Consider the following 13264-nt stretch of genomic DNA (forward strand, 5'->3'; position numbering starts at 1 on the left):
TATTTTCTTCTCATCCTTGAATATATTTATAAAAACTCCTTGAAATTGATTGTCTGGTGGTTGCAACATTTGGATCATCTTGGTGTTGATTTCCGTTGATTGCTTTTTTCTTTATTATGGGTCACTTTTTCCTGTTAATACATAGTTATTTTTAATTGAATACTGGACATTAAAAATGATACACTACAGAGATCTGGATTCTGTTTTATTTCTCTAAAGTGACTTTTTACATAGCAGGCAGTAATCTTGTCTGATCTCCAACTCCCAGCTGTCTCCTTTGTGGTGAGCAGCAGCTGACGCCTCTGCTCAGTTTGTTTAGTTTCTGGCTGCAGCTTTTCTGCTGGGCCCCTGGGGTCTTCCCCATATATGTGTAGTTTAGCAGCAGCCAAAGATCTCAGCAAAATATAGACACAGATTTTGGACCTTACTTGCAAATTTCTCCTGTTGCAGTTCATCTTTTAAGGACAGCCTCCGCTCCAGTTCCTGCCTTTTGGTTGCTCTCCAGTACTCTTAAATGATTGTTTTTTTTTATGTTTTTTTCAAGATTCTATAATTGTTATCTGTAAGAGTGTAAGTCTGACCAAGCTACAGTGTTATTACCAGAAGTCTTGATTCTTTTTTATAGTTTCCGTTTCTTTGGTGAGATTTCCTATCTGTTCATTTGTTATGACTCTATTTGCCTTTTAGTTCTTGAACATATTTATAATAGCTCTTTAAAGTCCTTTTAAAGTCCACTAATTCTAACATCTGGATCTTCTGTGGATTTGTTTCTAGTGATTGAGATTTTTCTTGAATATAAGTCACATTTTCCCATTTGTTCTCACGTCTGTGACTAATGTATCTTCTCGATGAAACATTGCAGCAACTCTGGATTCTGTGTTTTTCCTCTGAAGAGTGTTGACTTGTTCTAGCAAACAGTTCAGATTCTGTTTCCTTTGCAGTTCTCAGCAGCTGAAACCACACAGATCCTTCTGCCTTCAAGCTATTGCTTTGCTCTGTGAAACTCACCATCTCCCCTGTGCCCACGTGGTGCTGAGATCAGCCAAGGATAAGAGTAGGATTTAATCGGAGGTGGGGGCTCTCCCTTTTTTAGCTCCCTTCCTCCATCCTTCCCTCCCTCCCAGGATTTCTACCCTCACTTTCCAGCCTTCCTGGCCACCTCCATCTCTGTCCTCTGACTTCTCAAGCCAGTAAAACGGTACCTTTTACTTGGAAGTCCAGCTACCCCACGTGGCTGTACAGAAGGAAGGATGCCCCAGGCAGAAAGGCAGCAGCAAGCAGTGCATGTTGTACCCAGTGTGGTTTCCCCTCTCAAGGGTCTGCTTCCCTTTAGTCCCCACCAGTGTTTGGTTAGTCTTTAGAGATCGCCTGTGAGCCATCTTTTATGCTTTGTCCAGCTGTTACTGTATGTCCCACCTCAGTACTCTTTGGTTTTGGTAACATGACTTAACCTCTTTGAGCGTTAGTTTCCTTATCTGGAAAAATGAAGATAAGTGATACTCATGTCATAGGGTTTGAGGAACATGAAAGAGGTAATGCACATAAATTGTTCATTCACGTGTCGGGCACATGGTAGGCACCTGGCAAATGGTAACTCTTCAGCTTTAGACAAACCATATCTGAGTAAAACTTGAAAACTATTGGCCTTCTATTGATATAACTTGACAAAATGCAAAAGAAGGTGTTCTCTGTTTTGACCTCTTGGGTATTTTGGCAATATTTTTGATACTAGCTTTCGGAATCCAGTTAGTGATACATGGGACGTTTATACTTTGGTATTCCAAGTGACCCAAGTTTTCTTGTTATTTGTAGATAATCTGCAAGCTGGCATCAGTGCTGAGCAAAAGCACAGTTGAACGCCTGCTGCTCCCTCGATTCTGTGAGCTGTGTGGTGATGGGAAGCTCTTTTAAGTTCAGAAGGTGGGAATGCACAGTTTCAAAACTTGAAAAATTCAAAAGGTTAAAAAAGATTCGGGCTTCCCTGGTGGCGCAGTTGTTGGGAGTCCCCCTGCTGGTGCGGGGGACGCGGGTTCATGCCCCGGTCCGGGAGGATCCCACATGCCGCGGAGTGGCTGGGCCCGTGAGCCATGGCTGCTGAGCCTGCGCATCCGGAGCCTGTACTCCGCAACAGGAGAGACCACAGCAGTGAGAGGCCCGTGTACCACAAAAAAAAAAAAAAAAAAAAAAAAAAAAAAGATTCAAAATTGATTCCTTTAAAGTGCCTGGACTTCCTCAGTAGACACAGTCTGGATGAAAAATGTGGCCAGTGTGAACTGTGTAAGGAAAACAGTGAACACTGTTGCCAGTTTTCCCTGCCATCCGGGCATCTGTGGAGACGTAGGGTTAGGCTCTGTGAGGGTAACCCTCTCGGGCACAGGAGGAAGAGACGTTGCTGGCTTGTGCTTCAATGCTGGGGCCCAGGCGTGCAAGGCCTTTTCATCACTGGGGCTGACTGGCTCCAGGACCCTTGCATGTTTGCTGTACCTTCCAACTGCACCCCCTGCACTGCCCTCCCTGTTTATCGTTTGTCACTCGGTTATCATATTCTTCCTTCTGAAGACCATTGCCAGCCCCTCCCTGAGCAGCCTCACCGTCCACCTTGCTGTGCAGCTGCCCATCTTCCCTGTGGTCTCCCCTCGTGACGCAGAGGCAAGGAGCTGGGTCTCATTTACCGTGCAGAGGACATTAAGGGTCTCTTTTTTTTTTTTTTTTGGTATGGACCCAGCTGCTCTGCGGCATGTGGGATCTTCCCGGACCGGGGCATGAACCCATGTCCCCTGCACTGGCAGGCAGACTCTCAACCACTGCGCCACCAGGGAAGCCCTAAGGGTCTCTTTTGCTCTAGTGCTAACCAAAAGCATTATGTATTGAGATGATTAGGAGCCACAGTGTCCTAGCGTGTGGTGCTCTATTGTAAATCTTCTGTTTCCAGTGCAGTGGAGGCACCCGGGTGGTGCTGTGTGGGCATTGGGCTCAGTAAGTGCTTGTTAGCTGCCCGACCAGAGGAGTCGTTGCTCTCAAGGCTCCTGCTTGTTAGTTTTCATGATTTGTTAAGACAAAAAGAAATCGGAGGATAATGAGTATGCCTTTTGCCTTTTTAAGGTATATGCCACAAATTTTCGTGATATTTGTCATGCTGTCGGACAAGAAGCCACTGAGGAATTTTTGGAATGTGACGTTTTGCCAGCTGTACTTGCTGATGCAGTTCTTAGGGCACTTTTGAAATTAGTGGTGAAGTTTTGTATTTATGAGTCTGTTACTTTGGAATGGCAGTTTTGCATCCATCAGTTTCAGGTTTCTTGGCTCCTGAAGTAACATTTCTTATAAGCCTCAGGCAGCTGGTGTGTGGGATGCTGCGGGAGCAGCCCCGCCCTCTTCCCTGGGGACTTCTGCTGTCGCTTCCTCGCCGCTCGCTTTCCCCCTGGGCTCTTCTCACTGTCTAAGCCACTTTCTGTCCCTTCTCGACTGCTCTTTCTAGAACACTGTTCCACCACCTCCTCGCTCCTGGGTTTCAGAACCTGTGGGATTTTTTTCTTGGTTTACAGACTAAAATCCAGACCCTTGTTGACCCCTCAGTTCCCTTCACAAGTACCTTTCCTGCCTCACCTCCAGTCGCCTCCTTTGGGTCTGAACGGCGCCCTGACCTTCGGTCGTGCATCTGAACTGCAGGGAGGGCGAAAGGGGGCACGGCCGGGGTCTGTATTTTTGCTGACGTCCCTGGTGGTTCTCGGCACAGCAGTCTGGAGAACGACGTCACCAGGCAGCTGGGGGCTGTTCAGGGCCTCGCAGCTCTCTGCTCTCGTGCACCTCCCTGCCCTGCTCATTACTGCCCGTCTCCTTCCAGAGGCTTCCCTGCCTGGCAGGGCGACCCTGCTCACACTTCACACCCAGCTTCCGTGTGCATTTGCCTCTGTCAAGTTCCTTCCCTGTCTGGACTCACCTACCCACTGGGTCAGAGAGAGTTAATCTCTCCCTTTTCAGCATTCCATGACATTCTGTTCAGAGTACTTGCGTGTCCCCCACCGCGCCTCATTGCAGCGTTGCTGACGGGGACTTCACTCCATCACGATAATCTTTGCTTCTCCACTGCCCACCCATACCAGGCCCCCAGAGAACTGTCCTAAGTAAGCACTTGCCACTTTTACATGACAGGGTGTACTACCTGTATGGCTGGAATACAGCTAGTTTAACTGAAGCGCCACAAATTTACGGTCACACCGAGGAGGGCCAATGTGAACTTGTGAATGGACTCACAACCGTGTATATCCAGGGTGATGACAATCCATTGCATTCCACTGCACACAGTTTGCGTTCCGTGGACTGGAACTATTTGCTACTATCGGGTTTTAACAGTATGCCTTCTTTCACTAAAGTACCCCAGCCAAAGACCGCGGCACCTGGGTGGGGCCGCTACTTGGGGCATCCACAATTTCAAAGTCATTCACAATTCTTCTCTACAGTTCACAGACGCATATCAGTCATTCAGCCTTTGGGGAGGTTTTCTGTATTATCTTGTTGAATTTAACGCAGTCATTTACTAGGATTAAGAGGTAAAGGAAGTTACTTATCCTAATTTCTGTTTGTTTCGGACGATTCCTTTTGGACTCATAGCTTTTGTGTCATTAACTTATGGCTCTGCCTTAACTACGTCATTGAAACAGGTCTACCCTTCCTTCGGGTGACCGAGTCTGAGTGCCATGGTTTTGTTTGCTTCGGTAGCTCCCGAAGTTTTTGGAGCTCTGCTCAGACAACGCGTGGGGGATGAGGAAAGCCTTTGCGGGGTGCTTCATGGCCGTGTCTCACAGCACGTCCCCCGAGGGCCGGCGCTCTTGATCACGCTGATCAGCGACCCCTGTTGATGGGTGAGTGCGGCCACTCGCAGGCCTTGGTGTGGCTTTGGACTTGGCACTGCGTACTGTGTCTTTTCAGTAACGGATTGGCGTATTTAGACTTTGTGAGGATTATCAGGGCACCTAAAATCTCAGAAGCCTGGTGTGTAGTAAGAAAGTGGCACACACCTCAGCATTCATAGCAAACGAATATCACAGAAGTGAGAAACGAGAAGGAGAAAGCTGTAACTGTATTGTTACCTTTTCTGTTATGATCATAAACATGCCCGTCATGATGAATAAGGTTTGTTCAGACGCTTTACAAAGTCTGGAATTATTTGAGGTAGAATTAATATTCTGGAAGCATACAAACTACATGATGGCACTAAATTTTTCCTGATTTTCTGTTGAAAAATAATTTATTTGGAACTCAGTGACTGCCTTAGAAAGCAATACATCTGCTTAGACATAATGTGGCGGACAGTGAATTGTCTGGTGATCAGCCATCTGTTCAGCCTGGGATCAGACCTGGCCGACACCGCGTCCACCGCGCCCTTCGTCTCTGGTTTCAGGTGCGCCAGGCTGCCTTCCAGTCCCTGGGCCCCTTCACCTTCACCTTTGCCAACCCCTCCAGGGCTGGCCTTTATATTCGAGAAGATGGCACCCTGAGCATCCGACCACCGGATTTGGACTCGGATTTCACCTCCGGGTCACCGGGTGCAGGCAGCCATGGTAACATGTCCTCAGCCTGGTAAGTTTTGGCTGGGATAATTATCAGGATCCCGGCTTCACCGCAAGCATCCACCTAAAATTCTAGCAATTATCTTGTCTGGAGTTTTAGTAACAGTGACCTTCTGGGCAAGATGGAATATTAGAGCTTTAATTATGTAAAGAAGCAAAAAGTAATTGCAATAATGATTTTGAAACATGACTACTGGGTTATAAATAATGAAGCTACTGTGTCTCTTAAATTTAGATAAAATATTCATTCAGAGTTGTGATTAAATAACCTATAAAGAAAATTTTCTCTTACTTTTTGATTAATGAAGTTCTTTGGATAATTTACACAGGGAAAATGTGACGTCTCCCCAATAGAATTTTGTGCCGTAGGATTTTTCATGCACATGAAGGTGACATTTCCTGACTCACCGTTAGTAGGCCCACACTGTTCTTCTAGTAAGTTCTAGTGATTGATCTAGAGTTTTGAGTTTGAGTTCTTTCCTGTTTCCTCAGAAGACGATGGGTACGTAGTAAGCAGGCCATTCGAGGTAGTTTACTAGCATTTCTCCATTGCGAATGTTCCTCCTCAGCAGTGCGGGAGGAGGTGATTCACGTCTCGGATGGCACGGATGCTTCGTAAGATGGGTGCATCCTTCTCTCCATCTTTCTCCACCAAAATTCATTGAGTTCTTGCTGAAGGTCAGGCCTGTGTGCCACATCTTCCTCCTCAAGACTTTCCAAGTGGTTCACAAATAGCCAGTTCTTAGCGGCTCTAGCACCTTTTATTTTCTAATGCCTCCACCCCCTGGTGGAGGTACTGATGGGCAGTTAGTGCATGGAATCTCGCCACGGAAGGGGTGCCCGCATAAGCCGGGGCTAATGCCCCACTTGAATGTGATGGAGGGATTGGGTGAACCTTCCTGTGGCATTTTCAGTGCTTGTAATACTCCCAGTGGGGCAGAGGGCACTGACTGGACCTCTTATCCTCTGTGAGGTTATTAACTTCTGGCACTGGAAGACACAGGAGGTCGGGTAGCCAGGTAGAGAGGAGGACTGGGCTCGCGAGGATGGGGATCTGATGTTTTCCCATCTTACTTCCAGTCTATTACACGGTGCTAAAAATTTGCTTCCCTCAATTTAAACTAGTTCAACAAAGCCAGGCCACACAGAGCCAGCTCTACCCATGGTAGGCACATCCACGGACACCAGCAATTTCCTGTGTGTCCGTAGCTCCTCCAGTGGCCTGATGGAGAGCCCAGCGGAAGACTCTGTCTTGGCTGGAGCCGAGTTGACCAGGCTTTCCCCCGAGGCCACGAAGCTCCCCAGTATTTACGACCTGCCCGTCAACAGCCATCCTGGACCAGACTCCTGGGCCCGCACGGGGAGTCCTGAGGACGTTTTCAGTAATTTCCTTTATTGGCGAACTCCTCTCCCTGACATAAGCAAGGACTTAGAGCTGCTCCTGAGCGAGGCTGGCCCGCAGGAGGAAGATGGCAGCACATCCGAGGCCGTGCATAGGAGCTTTGTGGCTAGGAGCGAGATTCAGAGAGTCCTGGATGGTTTGTAGGAGCATATGATGAACGATCCAGATGTGCAAGGTAACTGTTGTCCACGGTAATGAAAGAGAAAATGGGATCTTTCTGGATTGTGTGTCACCCGGGCCCGTGTGGCTGTCCACGTGTGCGTACTTCCCTCAGTCGACCCTGCGCACCCACCACGGGGGCGCCTGGCCCAGTCTCCGCACAGCCCTCACACCGGGGATCCTGCTGTTGCAGGTCTCTGCAAGGGTTTTGCCTCCTTGCTTTTCAGCCATGTGACCTGGTTCTCAGATAAAAGCAGCTAGTTCTCGGGCATGTCTGGAGCGGTGGAAGTTTTATTAGCTCCTTGGACACGGTTCTGTCTCTCGCCATGTGACAGTGCCCTTTCTAGTTACGGACAGCCAAGGATGGTGCTCCTTTTGGAGCCTGTTAACTCACCTAAACCTTAAGGTTTTTGCCTTGTACAGCCAGGAAAAGCATAACTTCTTCTTTGGGGTCTTTTTCATTTTGTGACTAGTGTTCCCACTGAGCGCCTGATCTGGGAGCCAGGCCTTGCAGTCCATATCCATCACCATGCCTCTTCTTTCTCTGAACAGGACTCTATTTGTATTCTTCCTTGAGTTGGGGAAATTGGAAAAAAACAACACTTGCTGCTGTTACCGGGCAAAGATCTGTGAAGCTTTCGGGAAAGGAAATGTGAAAATCCAGTTAGCCCTGTGATTATTCTTTGTCTTTAAATTTATAAAGGAAATTAAGTCAGTGTTTGCTGAAGGAATGAGCACATGTAACATATCGCTTCTAATTGTTATAGACAAAGGTCTGTTTTTGGAAAACACACTTCTAAAGCCGCATTATTCAGTGCTTGGACCCGGGCTGCGTGTTGGGGCAGTAATGCCCAACACGTGAAGCCCTTAGGGTCTGGTTGAGGGGATTATGGAAACAACCACCCAGCATAGGGAGTGGCACAGGCTGGGGCAAGGGTGGGCACACAGGGCAGGAAGCCGGTCCCTCCTGGGGGAGGAGGAAGCATCTGGGAGAAGACCTCGCAGAGCAGCTGACATTAGACGCGGGCTTTAGGCGACGGCCAGGACCCCATCATCTTGAGAAGTCGAGGGTTGAGTTTCAGAGGTTTCTTCCAGTTTCCTGAAATCGTTGTTTGTACAATCTTGTGTGCATATGCAGACTTAATTTCTTTGTAAGGAAGGACCCGCAGCTTTCATCAGTACTCAGAGGGATCTGGGACCCCAAAAGATTGAGAAATAAACTACCCGTTGGGTATTTGTGAACTGGCCATGGCTGAAAATGTCACTCAGACCCCTGGGAAGGGCCTTGGGTGCACTGAGGAGGTGGCACCTTGCCCTGGGCCCAGTGGGGAGCCCTTGCAAGCTCTAAACATTTTAAGGACTCTTGTTGAATTGAACTAGTAGAAAACAGGATGCAGGCAGTATTGTGTGTGTGTGTGTGTGTGGAGGCTGGAGACATGGAAACATCAGTTTGTTTTTACCGAAAGACATGTGAACTATGTCGTCTTCACTGCTAGGAGAGTCTCGAATAGCCGTGCTATGGACAGAAAGAACGGATAGTGCTCGGGGCTGGGTGAACGCGGTCTTTGCTCGTCGGTGTGAACGGGGATGGATTGATCCCAGCACGCACGTGCGTGTATGTGCGTGTGGCAGAGCATCGGCCGCCCTGGTTTATAAATGGGGGGTGGGACCCCCTCCACCCATATCGCTGGGCCTCCCAGACAGCAGCGTTCAGGAACATTGTGTTGTCTTTCTGTGAAAGATGATGGACTTGAACTCTGATTTTCCTGACTGAGGCTTTTCGAGTTCAGGTTTGATGCTCTGTGTGTGGCTGGCGTTTAGTTGGAATCAAGTTAATGGCCGTAAACATCAGCACCTCGGTGAGAGCTGGCGCCGGGCGACCGACGTCCGGGAGGGGAGGGCTTGTGCGGTGCGTCCACGTCCAGCCCGTCTTGTTGGGAGTGAATCCCCACAAACCAAATAAAGTTATTAAAGTTCTTGGAACTTCTCTTCCTGCAGCTCAAGTTCAGGTATTGTCAGCTGCACTGATGGCCGCACAGCTCGACTCTGTGACTGAGCCCGAGCGCCCGCCAACAGAAGGGCTCAAGGAGGTGTCCATTTCAGACCCCAGCCCAGCCTCTGGCCGTCGGCCGGCCCCGTCGGCTTCACCCCCGCACAATGAGCTCGCCGTGGCCAGGACGTTGCAAAGCACGGTGAGTCTTTGCCCTCTCCCTCAGCCACCGAGGAAGTGACAGAAATCACGAAGCTGCGTTTTCTTTTATTAATATATCCTGGCAGAATTGATAAATGGCACATTTAATTTTATTCTTAAGGTCATGTTTTGGATAACTAGACAACGAATCAATCAGGTGATTGATAACCCCGACTCTCCTCCACAAAACAAACGTGGGGAGACCAAAACACCTTCCCTCTTCTCCAAAGACAGCCTGGTTCTTCGGGGGGATTAACCGTCTGAATGCTCTAGTTCACTGCTAAACCTACGCTTACATCTTTCAGTAGCAAGGGGAGGTGAAGTCATGCACCTCCTAGAATGTACAGTTGACGGTGACCTTTGAGATCGCGCATATCCTCCAGCCCGGCCTGTGGGCCTCCTTTAACCCATGCTTGCTCAGGAGTGGTGCTGGATGCCGTTTCTCGGAGCTTTTGAGAAGACAAGTAGCTCACTACTTTTTCTCCTTTAGTCTGGAACCAACCCCCGTGAGGCTGGGACTCCGTGTTTGGGGCGAGAAGGAAGCCTGGCACTTATTTCTCACCTTGAGTTTCTCTAGCTTTCCAGCTCGCTCGTGGTAGGAGCCTCTGATGCCTTCCTAATTCCTACTAAACTTGCACATGGACCCCTTTGAGCCGGGGTCCTTCACAGGTAGTGGTGAGACTAGCGAATTAAAATTAGCAAGGGGTCTGTGCTCATAAAGTCATGATGTGTGGGCACCCTCTCATTTTCATGTGCCACGATGGAGAATCTCTTCAAACTTGTGGTCTCCAGGGTCAGAATACCAATTGTTTCTCCATTCACACAGTTTACATTCTGATGTCCGTGATTAAACTAACTTATCACCTCCTTTTACCCCTTAGTCTGCTCCAGTGAAGCTAAACAAAAGACGAATTAAAAAAGCCTGAATAGAAAATGTTCAAGGGTTATTAAGGTTGCCTTTGATTAGTAGGGAACAGATGATATCCTGTTTTGCTGATTTGCTTCAAAAAATAGGCAAGAAAGCTCACGTTGTTACCTTTGTTACCTGGAGTATAAAAACCACCCGTGTTAAGTGGAAAGGTGTGGTCATGTTTACCTTGGTGGGAGATGTGATGGTATTCGGGCTTCTTTGTCATATACAGAAGTGAAAAAGGAAAAGAGAGAACAGATTCCTCCAAGTTGGCTGTCTTGAGTGAAGGACCTTAAAAGGGCCTGTATAATTGGGCTTTTGGTTTATGGCGGGGGATGTCAGGGCTCTTGAATTTGACTCTTAGGTTCCTAAGGGATCAGTCAGGATGCTTCTAGTTGCAAAAGAAGGAAAAAGTAACAAAACAACTCAGAGCTTAAGCACTGAGGACAGAAGAGGAGGTGAGGAGGCTGGTCGCCCTCGGCCCTTGCGTTGACCTTGGTCCAGCTCCCACTCCGCCATCTTCATGCACCAGCTTGGTCCCGAGGTGCCCAGGGGAAGGAGGGGCCTGTTTCTTCCCACTTGTCTCTTTTGACTGCCAGGTAGTTTTCTGGGGAAAGACCTCCCAGTTCCTTCTGGGGTTGCCTTGACTTGGGGTGGTTTACTTAAACCTTAAGTAAACCTTGGTCCTGGAATAAGTGCTGTATGTAACTATGGCACTGAAGACTTTGGAATAAAATTAATTCCTAGAAGAAGAATAACGATTTATTATTTATTAATCTATATGAATTTATTAACTTGGAAAAATTGGGGTCTTAGGTTATCATACCAAAATATTTCTGTTTTATCATGTCCTCTGTTAAAATAAGCAGTACATTTCAATGAAAACCTTGGGAATTGAAGGTTCTGGTAGTGTGCCTCAGAGCAAACGAAGCATCTATTGGTGTATTAATCGACTTTCCCGGATCATATATTGAGCTGATTTGTCAGAATCCATTAAGCTGGTAGACAGTATGACATTTCAAGTGCAAGTAGGAAAATCCATGTTATGGTTGAAGGAGAAGGTCAGGTCCATCTCAGTTAATGTTAATCAATGACCAGAGACCAATATGTCACCGCTGGATGGTCCTGCTCGTTTTAATTGTTAACCTAATGTAAAGGTTCATCAGCAAACATTAGAGGTATTTGTACATGTGAAAATTGAGAACAGTTTTCTAAGTAAATACCCTTTCATCAGCCATATCTTTTCACTCAGATTAAATGGGTCCCCCCACCCCCCCGCCTCTCCGTCCTCTGTCTGGGGTCCAGGGCGCTGTCCTCTCTCGTCCCTGAGAAATGCTGGAGGTGCTCTTCACCGTTTCTTGCAGACCTCGCCCTGCCTTCGGGAGTGGCCTCTGCTTTAGACATGCGACCGTTACCTAAGGGCATCAGCTAGCCACACCGGGGACCCTGGGGCCTAAAGAAGGGTAAATACAGACTTGAGTTGTTGGTACTCACCAGCAAGCACCTGTCTTTTGTAAGGGCCTCAAGCAGCCTTGAAACTAAAATGCACTTGAAATGACTGACCCATACGGTATCATATACAACTGTGCAAATGGATTCTTTCACATCTGGAGGGATACCATTGACTTCAGGGGAGCTCTGGTCTTGGTCTGCAGAAGTCATTTTTGGCCTTGAAAGAGGATTCTTTGAAGGGGGAGTGGTAGGACAGCTTCCTCCTTTGGACTACGTTGGTAATGTGCCTGATCAACTCTGCAGGGTCCAGGCGAACCTGGTGGTGGAACCAGTGACCATTTGGAGACCGACCAGAGAGGCATGGCTGCAGCCCACTTGAAGAGGATAAATCTAAATTACAGGTTCGTTCCTTGAAAAGAAAAGCAACTCAAAACTACGTTTTCTGGAAGTTAAATTTAAGAACGGCTGTTGGAACCAAATGTTTTTCTTCCATCAATATTAATGACATATCTTAGTTCATAATCTGTGTTGCTGATATTTCCTCTCTAACGTAAAAAAAGTAAATTCTCAAGTATTGTTTAAAGTCTTCTGAACAATCTCGAAGGTATTTTAATAAAGCAAATCAAATATGAGAAAAGAATTTGGCATGTATACATTCATATTTAGTGTCTGTTTATACAAGCCATTTAGCTCCTTTTTTGTCTGAAAGTTTTCGACAGCTTCCTTTGTTGAACTGTGTTTGGTTTTGTTCTGTCTTGTGGATTAGCTTCCAGTGCTATGGAAGTTCTCTTAAAGGTTTTTAATTATTGTATCCCCTTGTCCTTGCAGAGAAAAAGGTAAGTGGGTGATGTCTTATGAAGGCAGTGTCCCATCAGTTGGAAAAAGGTAGTAGTGAGCAGAATGTAGGGGCTCCGGCCATAGGTGCTGGGGGCAGTTAAGAAGAAAAGAGGAGCTAGCTTGCATTCTCCAGAGCTGCGTGTACCAGACCAGCCAAACGCTGATATTCTAGACTGTGCTCTGTGATATCCAGTATTGGACCAATTTAGAAAAGATGAGTGTGGCCACTGCTTTAACTTTAGACAAAGCTGACTCACTACACACCGAACAAGAAGTTTGTGCACTCCAGAGCCCCGAGCTTTGGGAAGCCTCTTGTTCCTCTTATACTCCCGCTTTGCTGTTTTCACCTCCAAGTTCCTATGTCTTTGTCTTTCATGAGTGTTCTCCTTCTCTACTGCAAGCATGATGGTCCCCTTTCTGTCCTGTTTCCCAGGATATAATACCTCAGCCCCTGCTAGATCAGTATGTGTCCATGACCGACCCAGCTCGAGCCCAGACCGTCGATACCGACACAGCCAAACACTGTGCCTACAGCCTGCCGGTGGTGGCGCTGACCCTGGGCAGGCAGAATTGGCACTGCCTGAAAGATACGTATGAGACGCTGGCTTCCGACATGCAGGTAAAAGGAGCCTTTTCAGGGCAGGCACAGAATAGGATGGGTCATCTAATTAGGGAGAAAGGGAAGCTGCGGCAAGGCTGCTCACTGACCTGTATTTTATGTGGCCGCCATTGGCTTGTTTACT

General features: G+C 47.5%; 1 pseudogene; it reads left to right on the plus strand.

Annotated features, from left to right (window-relative positions):
* Positions 1–13264, plus strand: part of LOC132476180 (serine/threonine-protein phosphatase 4 regulatory subunit 1-like) — a 62122-nt pseudogene that overhangs the window by 41176 nt on the left and 7682 nt on the right.

This window comes from Mesoplodon densirostris, chromosome 16 (genome assembly GCF_025265405.1).
Source record: "Mesoplodon densirostris isolate mMesDen1 chromosome 16, mMesDen1 primary haplotype, whole genome shotgun sequence".
Taxonomy (NCBI): domain Eukaryota; kingdom Metazoa; phylum Chordata; class Mammalia; order Artiodactyla; family Ziphiidae; genus Mesoplodon; species Mesoplodon densirostris.